General features: G+C 46.2%; 1 long non-coding RNA gene across 1 annotated transcript; it reads right to left on the bottom strand.

The window, feature by feature from the left end:
• Window positions 1–1,033: 1,033 nt before the first annotated feature.
• Window positions 1,034–7,522, bottom strand: LOC110545974 (uncharacterized). The gene is made up of 6 exons (XR_002476282.2): window positions 7,227–7,522; window positions 5,880–5,956; window positions 5,571–5,659; window positions 4,292–4,399; window positions 2,108–2,159; window positions 1,034–1,301 (listed from the first exon to the last, which is right to left on the bottom strand). It is a non-coding gene; the product is annotated as an uncharacterized LOC110545974 (long non-coding RNA).
• Between the last annotated feature and the right edge of the window lie 5,216 nt (window positions 7,523–12,738).

Here is a 12,738-nt window from a genome sequence, read left to right on the forward strand (position 1 = left end):
TTCTGAAGCAAAAACCAAACCAGTCTACTGTAGTGTCCCCAGTTTTCACCTCCATAGACCTAGCTGAAATGGAGCTGGCAGCCCACTAAGAAATACTTTCTTTCACCTTTGGGTAAAGAGACTAGATAAGTGAGATCTTTTCACCTGTAGAATCTGTGCCATGTGCATGAAGGAATGTGTCAGGAATAACAATTTTCCTTTTCTGTACTATTTCCTGGGTGGTGTAGTGTGGTGCTGGGAATTGATCCTAGGGCCTCATCCTTGGTAGCAAGGGATGTACCACCAAGCTACACTCCCAGCACATTTCTTTCTTTTCTTTCTTTTTTTTTTTTTTTTATTATTGTGTTAAAAATTATATGTATGCAAAAAAAAAAATTATATGTATGCATGTTTGTTCAGAGTGGCGTGAGTACAGTTCCTGTAGAGGTCAGAGGGATGGTATTGAGAAAACCAGGCCTGACACCCCCAAAGGTCTCCAGGAACTAGGCCTAAACAAGGTCACCCAAAAGTCACCAGGAACTAGTGACCCCACCCCAAGGTCACCAGGAACTAGGCCATAGGTCACCAATTCCAGAAACAAGGTCATAAGATTCCCTACCCAAGGAGTGGAAAACAAGAATGGGAAGGTATCTTATCTCAGAGTGGGGCATCTGTGCTGGGCAGCCCACCAACCTTGTCATAGAACTTTCATGACACAGAAAACACCTAACCTTCCTTAGGTCTATAGATAGTTTGCTCAATGTTAAACTAGTTAGCCAATAACTTTGTAACAAACTTGCCCTTGCTGAATGTCACCCATAGGTGAGCCCCCATAGGTGGGGTCTGTGGTTGTTGGGGGAGGGGCTGCGGTTTGTTAGTAGTAATGCTCAAAGAAGAATCAAGAAAGAAATTAGATTCAGGGATCTCTCTCCCTTCTATTCATTTTTCTCTTCTCCCTGGTGATAGTGGGTATGCCGGGGCATAAAGGGTGGGAAAAAAGAAGAACCCACAAAACAGGAAAGACAAGCTACCTGCTACAGTCATCTCAGCCAAGTTTCTTTGCTGTAAGGACTCTAGTTTACCTTTATTGCTTTGGTTTGGATGTCATTTAAATGAGTTCCCTGAAAGACTCCTGTATTGGAGACTTGGTCCCAGGGTAGAAGTATTCAGAGATGGCAGAGTCTTCCAAAGTTGAGGCTGAGATATTTGTAGGTTCACTCCAGTAATCTCCACACGGAGGAGGTAGGACAGGGGACAAAGTGGTGGTTTCCATGAGTTCAAAGCCAGGCTGGGCTACAGAGTCAGTTCTAGATCAGCCTGGACTACAGAAGATGATAATATTTTAAAATGAAAGGAAGAGAAGTAGAAGGCAGAGCCCAGGATGGCTCACACCACACATGTAATCCCAGCACTGAGGGCACTGAGGCAGGAAGGTCCTAGGTCCAACATAGCCTGGGTCACACAGAAGGTTTGAGTTCAGCCTAGTTTTTGTTAGTTTAAAAATGTTTATTACAGTTTCCTTTATTGTATGTGTATTACATGTGGAAGCATAGCAGTTCCGTGGATTTGCAGTTTCTTTCCTTCACCGTATGGATCTGAGGAGATCAAACTCAGGATTCAGGCTCAGTGCCAGTTTGTTTTTTTGTTTGTTTGTTTTTCATGCCTACTTATTTAGTGTAGTGTGCATGATTATTCATGCATGTGGAAGTTAGAGGACAACTTTTAGGAGTTGGTTTTCATCCTAAACCATGTTGTGCTGGGAATTAAATTCAGGTCATCAGGATTAATGGGAGTTGTTGTTTTGTTTATTTATTTGTTTGCTTTTTTTTTTTGAGACACTGTTTCTCTTCATAGCCTTGGCTGTCCTGGAACTCACAGTGATCTGCCTGCCTCTGCATCCCTGAGTGCTGGGATTAAAGGCGTGTGCCATCTCACCCAGCTTAGATTTCATTTTTTAGAGATCACATGTTCTCAGCATTACTGTCTACCAAGCTGTGACGCAATCAAAGACTGAGCACCCTCATCAAAGCCAGCACCATGCCACCCGGAGTTACAGCCTCCAAGGAGAGACTGAAAAACATAGGAACACAATAAATATCTGTGTGAGGTTAGGCATAGCGGTACTTACCTCTGCTCCTACGGAACAAATTTCAAATACAATATTTTGAATGTATCTCAGCCTTAAGAAAGACAAAAAAAAAAAAATACAGAACTGGAACTGTAATTCATAAGCATTTCCCCATGCCCCTCCCAGAATTGGGTACAATTATAAAGCTACTTTTTTATATTTCTAGCAAATTAGAAGTGTATTGGGGATGTGGAAAGCAGGTTCCTTATAGTTGGGGAAGACAGTTACAGAGATGGAAGAATGGAACAAATCTGGCAACATTAGTTAGAACTGGAAGTATCCACGTGAACTCATTACGTAAGTCCACTTACCCATCTCCATCTCTAAGAAGGCTAGAGGTAAAACAACCCTGGTACTGGTAAACAAACTACTACTCTGCTCTTGCCTTCTAAACACATTTTACATCCAGCGCTACAAATAAACAAGCAAAAAACATGAAGGTCTATTACTTCTGTTTCTCTAGTATAATGAAATAGTAGAAGCAACCTCCCTTTGTAACAACGTTTGTCTAGATCACAGCTTTGGAAGCTGAAAGTCCAGGCAGCACTGAGCACTGTGCTGATTCCGACGAGGGCCCCCCGTCGCTGGCTCTGTCACATCACGTTAGGCAGTAGTGCTAAGAGCATGGGTGAGGGGGGAAATGACTTAAACTGTTTCCAAGCAATGCCACAGGGCTGGAGGCTGGGGCTCAGGGATAGAGCTCATCTAGCACGCACAAGGTTTGGTCTCCAGCACCAAGGAGAAAACACAGAAAGGATGAAAGCAAACACCGAGATCAGTAACCAAGTGCACGTGCAGTTTCACCTTGAAAGAGGCAGCTCATCAAGTAAGCAAAAACAAGCATTCGGCCCCCAGTATCAGAACAGGAGTGGGGCTGCTTGTCTACAGAGGGGGTTATTATACTTTTGAATTTTTGTTAATACATTAAATTATGAGTGATGTTCTAGTGTATGGTTTGGTGTTAAAATACACAGAAAACATTTCATCTTTTTTATTATTAGTTATTGGGGGGTTACTTGGGGAGGGAGGGGTGAGAGAAGCTTTCTCCATGTAGACCTGGTTTTCCTACAACTCACTCTGTAGACAAGGCTGGCCTTGAACTTAGAGATCCACCTGCCTCTGCCTACGAAGTACTGGGATGACAGTGTGTGATACTACATTTTGATATATTTTTTACTTCTTATATGTAATAGGAGAACTGTTGGCTCACATGACCATTTTCATAATTTTTGTTTTTTATTGTAGCCATTTCAGCAGATGTAAACGATACAATCTCTCTCTCTCCCTTTCTCTTTCCCTCTTGTATATTAATTAACATGATATTAGTTGATAAAGCAACAGTTCTCTTTAACCCCAACAGCTACCAAAGTAACATCACAGAGAGACTATGATTTATAATTAAGCTGTAGGCACTGTGCTGGGCAGATTCTGACTATTCTAATCTAATACTGCTAAAACCCACATAATAGCCAATCACTTGCCAATGTGGTGACTCCTGGGCGCCTTCTGCTCCATCAGTCTGTCTTCACGGCCACACTCACTTCCTGCTGCATATTCTGCTACTCTCCTTTCGTCCTTGTGGTCTCTTGACTCCAAGCCCCAGAACCTAAACTCGGCCTACCTCTCTTCTGCCTAGCCACAGGCTTCAGCATTTTTATTAACCAATCAACTTTAAATTAGCTAGAGCTGGGTTTACACAACAAAGACAGGTGAGCATGTGCTTGTCTGGGGGCCAGTAATTAGATTTAGATACATAGTACCAGACCAACCCCCAGCCCCCTCCTCAGGCTAAGCCTGAAACCCAGGGCCACGTGTACACTAGGCACTTGAGTGCCTTCCTCCTGGAGAGCCACGCCCCAGCCCATAACCCACTGTAACGTTTTGTTTTGATTTTAAGATGCATTTATTTTATTTGATGAGTATTTTGCCTACGTGTATGTTTGCTTGCCACAAATGTGCCTGGTGCCCTTGGAGGCCAGAAAAAAGCTTTGAATCCTAACATCTGGGATCCGAACGTGGGTGATGGGGAAAACTGGGTCCCTCTGGAAGCTCAGCAAGTATTCTCAACTGCTGAGCCATCTCTTCAGTCCCTCCCATAATAGCTTTGATTGGCAGTCTACATGCAGTAATTGAAGATTTTCTTATCTTCCCTGAAGAAAACATACTCAAGCCCTTGGTCCTTACTTGCGGGAAGCGTGCTGGAGATTGAGCCCAGGGCCTTGTGCAGACATGTGCCGCATCCCAGGACTGTCCTACATCCCAGGACCTCTTAGTCATTTTTCTTTTTTCTTTCTACAAAGAAAAAGGAGGGATTGGAGGGATGGCCTGCTTTGTTTCCAAGCCTGACCACCTGAGTTTGATCCTTAGGACCCACATGGTAGCTGGAGAGAGCCAACTCACACAAACTGTCCTCTGGCCTCCACAGGCACTGGAGCACATTATGCAAACACACAGTAATAACAATAGATAAAATTTGTCTTGAATGAGACATATGTTCTGTTCTCCCCAAACGTGCTCCCATCAGCCCCACTTGGATGGGCCATAACGTCACAGAGGTCAGAAGATTGGCAGCCAACCCTCAGCCTGCTTCTCTGTGGCTCTCAGCTGCCACCACCTACACCCACACTGGCCCCAAGTGACAGCTGCCCCTCCAGCCGTCCTCCAGCCTCCAAAATGGTTTATCTATTTTCATTTGAAAAATTGTCTCATGCAGTACAGCAGTATGAACAGTCTTGCTCAAAATGTCCTGTCCACCCAGACATGCAGTCTGGTCTGAGATAGTAGGCTTTGCAGATATAATTAAGAAAACAATATATATGTATATAAACATATATAATTAAGGGTCTTGAGAAGACATCATGAGTTTAGGTCAGACCTTAAATCCAGTGACTAATGTCTTTACAAAAAGTAGAAGGAGAGGCTGGGCAAACAGCTCAGTCAGTAAAGTGCTTGCGGGGCAAACATGAGGACCCGAGTTCAATCCTTAAAACCCAAGTAAAAAGTAAAAAGCCAGACATGGTGGGGCCCGCTTGTAATTTCAGCAGTTGGGAGGTCGAGACAGCAGATCCCTGGGGCTTAATAACCAGCCAGCCTAGCCTGATCAGCAAGCTTCAGATAACAGTGAGAGATCTGTCTCAGCAAAGAGGGCAGGCAGTACGGCCCCGTGGGTTAGGCAGCCTGCTAACAGCCTAAGTTCAGGCTGAGTTCAGTTTCAGGGACCCACACAGGAAGGGAAGAAGTGACTCCACAAACTACCCTCTGACCTTGTAAAAATGAATAAATGTAAAACATTTGAAAAAAATAAAAAAATCACAAAGTGGATTACACCTGAGGAATGGTACCCAAGGTTGACCCCCAGGGTGCCTATACATGTGCTCATACATGTGTGTGCACACACATACCATGCCTCAGTAATGCATAAGAACAAAAAAATAAGTGAGGGGGAAGACACGGAAGCACATACCTGTTTGCTGCCTGCCGGGTGGCTCTGCCCTCCCCTCTTCTTTGTTTATAGACTCAAGTCACACTACTTCATGCTGAGAGGACGGTGATCTGTGACAGGGAGTGTTGCATGAACTTTCCGGAGTAGACAAAAACAAAGTTTACTCGTCCCAAATAGGCACCAATGAAATGCCAAAGTAACAATTCTACCAAAGTCCATTCCAATAATTTGGTGAACCAGTTTATTGAGCTTATTTACAGAGTGTGGATGAGGGGTTACTTATGGGAGCGTGGGTGACCCCCAAACAGCCTCACGACAGAAATGTCTCACCGCAACACTGATGATGATTTTCCAGCTGCGCGGCAGATCTCTCTCCCTGTCTCTCTCTCGTTTGAGGCCAGCCTGGTCTACATGGACAAACACTGTCTCAAAATACAAAAAACAGCCGGGTGGTAGTGGCATATACCTTTAATCCCTGCCCTTGGGAGGAAGTGTCAGGCAGATCTCTGTGAGTTCTCGGCTAGCCTGGTCTACCGAAGTTAGTTCCAGGAGAGCCAGGGCCACACAGTGAAAACCTTGTCTCCCAAATCCCAAAGCAAGCAAGCAAGCAAGCAAGCAAGCAAACAAAAACAGCTGACAGGAAGGGACAGCAGGCTCAGATCTTAGCTTGAGGGTTCTGGGGAACGTCGTAGCTGCTCTGATCAAGATGGCAATGGTGTCAGGCATAATGGTGTACGCCTTTAATCCTAGCACTTGGCAGACAGAGACAGGTGGGTCGCTATGAATTCATGGCCAGCCTGGTCTGCTTGGTGTGTTTCTGGCCAATGAAGCTATACATCGAGACCCTGTCTCAAAAGCCACACAAACAGCCGCTGGAAGGATGGCTCAGCAGTTAAGAGCTGGTACTGCTGGACCATAGTCTGATTCCTAGTGACGCACTCAAATGCACATAGAAACTGATCAAAGTGCATCTTAAAAGGATGGCAATGGCTGTTATGCTCAGAGAACAGTGTTCACACAGCAGGAACTGGTAACCTTGAACCTTGTTCCGGTTCCTCCTAACGCATGTAACCGGCTTAGTGCAGAGCTGTGTGGGCAGGCTGGCCGTGGCCCCTCCACTGGAAGCAGGCTGTTTCCAGATGGTTCCTATGGCTTAAAACCCAATGTGGCTGCCTTTGGGGGTCTCAGCACTGCACGTGAAGAAGACAGTGGAGGCTCCATCACCCTGACATTTTCTTGAGCCTTGGGGACTAACTCTGTCATCGCTTTCCGCCCACAGGGAAGTAACAAACCCACTCTGGGAGCATGCTCTTTCTCAGTGGACTCACACTGGTAACATAGCAGCTGCACGAGAAAATGCCAGGTTACTATTCCAGGTAGCTGGCTGACGCAACGAGAGGTACTTTCCACACTGGGAGACCCTGCCTCGCAGGGCCCATCTCCAGGAAGTATCCCCCTCACGCCTGTCCTCCCCAGGATATCCAAGTTTCCTCTCCCCGCAAATCTTCCTGGCCTAATGGATTCCAGCGAGAGCAGTGTCTGCGCCCCTGCTGCTCCTCCTCCAGCGCTTAGCGGAAGCCCAGGCCCCGCAGCTGCCTACCCGCCGCCCGGAGGACTCAGGGACCCAGGGCGCCCGCCGGGCGGAGCGGGCTGGCCCGAGGCTCCCAAACCGCTGACCTGGGCGCTCGCGAACAAAGACACAGCTTCTCCGGCCGCCCGTGCGCCGCCATGCAGGCGGGAGCACCAAGCTGCGTGTCCCGGAGACCCTCACCGTCGCTTGTTTTGTTTTTTTGAGGCAGTGTCCCTGCTGCCCCGGTGCTTGATAGGAGCCTAGCACACACCTCACACGCCTCACACACCTCCTGCCTTGGCCTCCCAAGTGCTAGGATTACAGGCGTAAGCCACCATACTAGGATAACACGTTTGGGTTCGGGGAGGACGCCGGGAAAACTCAACTTGAGAGACGCTTAAAATGAAAGCTTTATTTTCTGCGCGGGGAGGGAGCCAGTTCCGGATCTGACCCGGTCCCACCGGGAGGTTGTACAGCGTCTTTAATGTATGGGAACAGGAGCGAGCGGGGTGGGCTGCTGTATTATTAACCAATCATATTTTGACACAAGGGATTGAGCAAGGAAGTAAACGGAGGTGACTGCGCCTCTCCAGGTCACCTGGTTTTCAGGACCCCCGACTCGGCTCTTTGCAGTCCTCTCTTGGACTTTGGCTTGGAATTTAGAATGATAAGGGAACAAAGGAGTGGGCAAGCTTTAAGTCAAGACAGGCAACACGTTTCCAACCTGCGTGCCTTAGTTTTAGGTAATGGCAGCGTTCCTCTTTACCTCCTTTATTGGTTAGCATACAAACATGGAACTTCTGAAGAAGCAGTCGGGTTACCGGGCATGGGAATATGAGCTGTTGGTTTGTTTGTTTGAGACAGGGTTTTTCTGTGTAGCCCTGGCTGTCCTGGACTCCATTTGTAGACCAGGGTGGCCTCGAACTCACAGAGATCTGCCTGCCTCTGCCTCGGAGTGCTGGCTTTACAGACCTACGCCACCACATTTGGCTAAGAACTCAGTTTTGACCCTGTCAGCAAGATGGAACTTGTTCCTGAGAGGGCTGGACCCAGAAAACTATCTCATAACAACACTGTGATGGGCCGTACGGCAAAAAAAGAAATCAAGATGAAAATGGGTACGGCGGCGGTGGTGGGGATAAACTACCTGGTGTAGCCTTGATTTTCCCACACAAGCATACTGGTAATATCACTTCCTTTTTTATTGTATGTCTGGATTTTGTTTTAAAACAGGGTCTCATGAAGCCAAAGGTTAAGTGTTAATGCTTTACCACTATGCTGTGTGTGTGTGTGTGTGTGTGCGCGCGTGTGCGTGTGTATATATATATATATATATATATATATATATATATATTTTTTTTTTTTTTTTTTTTTTTTTACGCAGAATTTCATGTAGCCCAGGATGCAGGCTGTCAGGCTCTTAAGGCACAAGTACCTGTTACAGAGTCCTGGCTCCGCTCTGCACTTCTGCTTCCTGTAGAGCCTAGCTATTTTGGCCACAAGCTGTCTTAGTGCTCCTGGTCCTCATTCTCTTGACCTCTCGGCTCTTCTCCCTCCCCTTCTCTCTTGTCTCAACCCCCTCTCCTCTCTTGGTTAGGTTCAGTCTGGACCCTTCAGATGCCTCTGGCTGTTCTCTCCCTCAAACCTACAATAAAAAGCTCCTTAACCGTACCTAGGACTGATCAGGTCCTCATTTTCATTCACTCCATCAGAGCTAGCCTTTTTTTTTTTAAACTTTTTGACACAGTGTATCACTACATGTCTCCAGTTTGACCATGAACTTGTTATTCTCTTGCCTCAGCCTCTTGAATAACTAGGAGTACAGTCTTGTGCCACTTGATTCAGATAAAAATTAAAGAGTTTTTAACTCACTGACCTATTTTTTTTTTAATTATTTGCTTTTTCTCTTTGTACAAGTTAGCATTTTTTTTTTAAACAAATAACTTAGGGCTGCCAATCACAGCATGTTTTCTTATAGAAATAGAGAGTGTGTATATTCCTGAATATACCATAGCCTGTGTGTACAGCAAAGAGAACAGCTTTTTGAGAGCTGGAGTCACTCTTCCACCACATGAGTTCAGAGGACCAAACTCAGGTTGTCAGGTGTGTCAGTAAGTGTTCTTATTCACTAAGCCATCTTGCTGACCCTTTAAAAAACAAAACAAAGCAGACCAAAACAAAAACCTTGTCTCATTCTGTTGCCTTTACTGGCCTACAACTCTAGGTAGACCAGGCTGGCCTCAGAATCAGAGAGGCAAAAGCAGATGAACCCCTTTCGTTTGAGGGCAGCCTGGTCTTCAGAGTGAGTTCCAGGACAGCCAAGGCAACACTGAGAAACCCTGTCTCAAAACAACAAAACCAACCAACCAAACAAACAAAACCACTAAAGCCAGATGTGGTTGTAATCTCAGGTTGTAAACTCAGGAAGCTAAGGCAAGAGGATGGACAGTTCTGGGCCACCCTGGATTACCTAGAGAACTGTAGAACAGCCAGGCGCCATGGCGCAGGGCTGTAATCCCAGTACTTGGGGATGCAGAGGCAGGTAGAGCTCTGTGAGCTCAAAGCCAGCCCAGTCTATAAAGCAAGTCCAGAACAGTCAAGGCTGTACAGAGAAACCCTGTTTCAAAACAAACAAAGAAATACCTGAGAGGGAATTTTCTGGAGTGAACAGCCCCTGGACGCTGCTCCTGGGCCCTGGATGGCAGAATCTCCGCAGTCACCTCTGTCTGTGCTCTTCTGCTTCACAGGCTGTTGGTCTTCTCTAGGGTCCCTGTGATCCAGTCCTGTAGACAGATGTTCCCTGTAAACCATGCTTTTCACCCATGTCCTTGTTCTCAGAAATAAAGACTCTGAGACTTAAATATATTCATGAGGGCTGGAGAGATTGCTCAGCGGTTAAGAGCACTGTCTGTTCTTCCAGAGGTCCTGAGTTCAATTCCCAGCAACCAAATGGTGGCTCGCAACCATCTATCTATATTGGGATCTGATGCCCTCTTCTGGCAAGCGGGTGTGTATGCAGATAGAACACTCATCTATCTATCTATCTATCTATCTATCTATCTATCTATCTATCTATCTATGTTTACAAAAGCCTAGGCCAATATAGCTGGGCATGTTCCCCAACTTGCTCATAACTACTATCCCATTTATTTTATTAAGTTCTGCCACACATAAAATAAATGAGGAAAAAAAAAGTTCTGCCATGTGGTGGCTGGATACCTCTGCTCAGGTTTCATGTATCTGCCCTCCTCAGTGTCTGGGGTGAATTCCCCGAATATTTCACTCTATCCCAGCATTCACTCTCTCTACTGTAACTCCTCCCTCCTATTTCCTGCCTCGGCTATAGGCCAATCAGCTGTTTATTGACAGGTGAAGAATCCATACAGTACACAAGATATTATACCTACACAATCCAAGGCATATCTTTGGGTCTCCTTGAATCCTCACCCCTTTACACCCTTACCCTGCAAAGGACAAGGTAAGCTCCCTTCCCCAACTCCTTAACAGCAAGATCCTGGCCTCTCCATGGCAGTGTCGCAGTCTGTCTCCAGCTCGCACCCTGACACTGTTGTCCTAGATCCAACCCTCACTTCTTTCAGGGAGCCTCCCATGCTTTGTGGCTCGGAGCTCTGAGCTCCAAGGCCACGGCTTTTCAGGCAAAGAGAGCCACTCTAGGCATTATCGTGAGCATCAAGTAGGGCTGCAGAGCTCCCCATGTTCAGGCTCATTTACACAAATGAGGCCTCTTAAATCCTCTGTGGTGACGGTGATGTCATGGGGTTCCTGACCCTCACTCTGGCCGGTTTTGGCACTCAGCCTGTGCTCTAAGCCTTTGCCTTCATCTTTTGTTCAAATCTAATTCTGTGCTCAACCCCAAAGAGGCTCCTTAGGGAGTTGGCATGTTACTCAGAAGCCAGGAGCACTTGGTTGAACATTTACTTCAGAGACAGGGAAAAACAAAAGCTACTACACTTTAGAGGCAACCTCAGAACGGATCGTTGTCACGAGTCTTCAGAGAAAGCACTTTGCTTTACTAAACCATTTCTGGGGAAAAGTGATAGGCAGAGCAAGTAGCCTTTGGAGTTTTATTTTCAGCTACTGATAACAGTAACCACTGTAACCGAGCAGTTTGCCATTTGTCAGAGTGAGAGCAGGTTGCCCAAAAGGGTACAGCCAGAAGGAATCATCCCCAGGGCGGGTCCTCCTGATGGTGCCTTATCAAGAGAGGGCAGGCAGGGAGAATAGACTCCAGGGTGGACTCCCATGGGACAGCTCATGGCCAGGAGGACATAAGGGGTTGAATCTGGAGAAGGTTCTCTACTAAGGGGAGGACCAGATGCAGTGGGTAAAAATCACACCCTCTGTAACCAGAACGTTTGGCTACTCTATTTATTGGGTTCTTTTCTTCTACTTCCCTACCCCACCCCTATCCTTTCCAACTCCCCAACACTAGGCAGGAGAGAAAGAAGGTTGGAGTGGAAAGGGGGCATCGCTATTGTTAGACTTCTTGCTGATAAGGAGCATTGAGTTCCTTGGAGCAAGTCCAGTCATAGCTGCTTCGGACAATCTGGAGGAACCCTCTATTCTACACCTGAGATTACACAAACAAACAAGCAAACAAACAAACAAAAAAACCCCCACCAACAATAAAAAATATGTTCACATAACATAATGGGTTTTTAAGAAAACCAAAAATTCTCCCAACAACCTTCCTTAGAGAAGAGGCAGCATGGGCCTCTAGATGAGGGCAGGGACAGCTCTTTAGTGAGGATTTTGGAATTTTGGTTTCTTTAAAAACATAGAAATAATACTTGGTGTAGTGGCACACAACTGTAATCCCAGCACTCTGGGAGGCAAAGGGAGGCATTGTGAGTTCCAAGCCAGCCTGGTCTACAAAGTTGAGTCCACAACAGCCAAGGCTACACAAAGAAACCCTGTCTCGAAAAACCAAAACCAAACACCACAGAAATATTATAAGAATATGTGTTTTGTTTGTTTGTTTGTTTGTGTGGGAGAGGGTTTCTCTGTGTAGCCTTGGCTAACCTGCCTCCCCAAGTGCTAGCATTATGTGACTTTGCTTTTGCCAGCTGCAGAAAGCTCTGCAATTGGAATTCTGAGAACCATTCAGAGGGTGTATAAACAGCAGGGCCCTGAGAGGTTGTTGGGTTGTTGGTTGGTTGTTGCTCACTTTTGGTCATGGTTGATTAAGTAGTCCTATGCAGAGAAGAAACAGCGAGAAGAAGAAATTTGATTTCCTAATGTCAAAAATCAAACTTGGCCCAAGGAGCTTGATGCCCCTAATCAGCGGGAAGCAGTCTGGTGATAACTTTGCCCCCTTTTCAACCCCTGACTTTATTCAGGGACCTCTTTCCTGTCCTTTCTATCCTTTGTTCTCTCTTATCTAGTTTTAGGGGTTTGAAAGAATAAAATAAAAGGAGTGGAGAAGGGTAGACTAAAGAACCCACAAGTAGCAAATGCTGGCTACACAGCTCCAGTATGCCATGACATTTAGAGCCTAGGCTAGGGTCTGTAGGAGGGAGTGGTGGAGAGCAGCGTTGGACTAACGTTTTTGTGCCCTGTGTAAAGATGGTCCCTGGCTACTCAAATGTTGGTTTCTGT

The sequence above is a fragment of the Meriones unguiculatus genome, chromosome 11 (assembly GCF_030254825.1).
Source record: "Meriones unguiculatus strain TT.TT164.6M chromosome 11, Bangor_MerUng_6.1, whole genome shotgun sequence".
NCBI classification, from domain to species: domain Eukaryota; kingdom Metazoa; phylum Chordata; class Mammalia; order Rodentia; family Muridae; genus Meriones; species Meriones unguiculatus.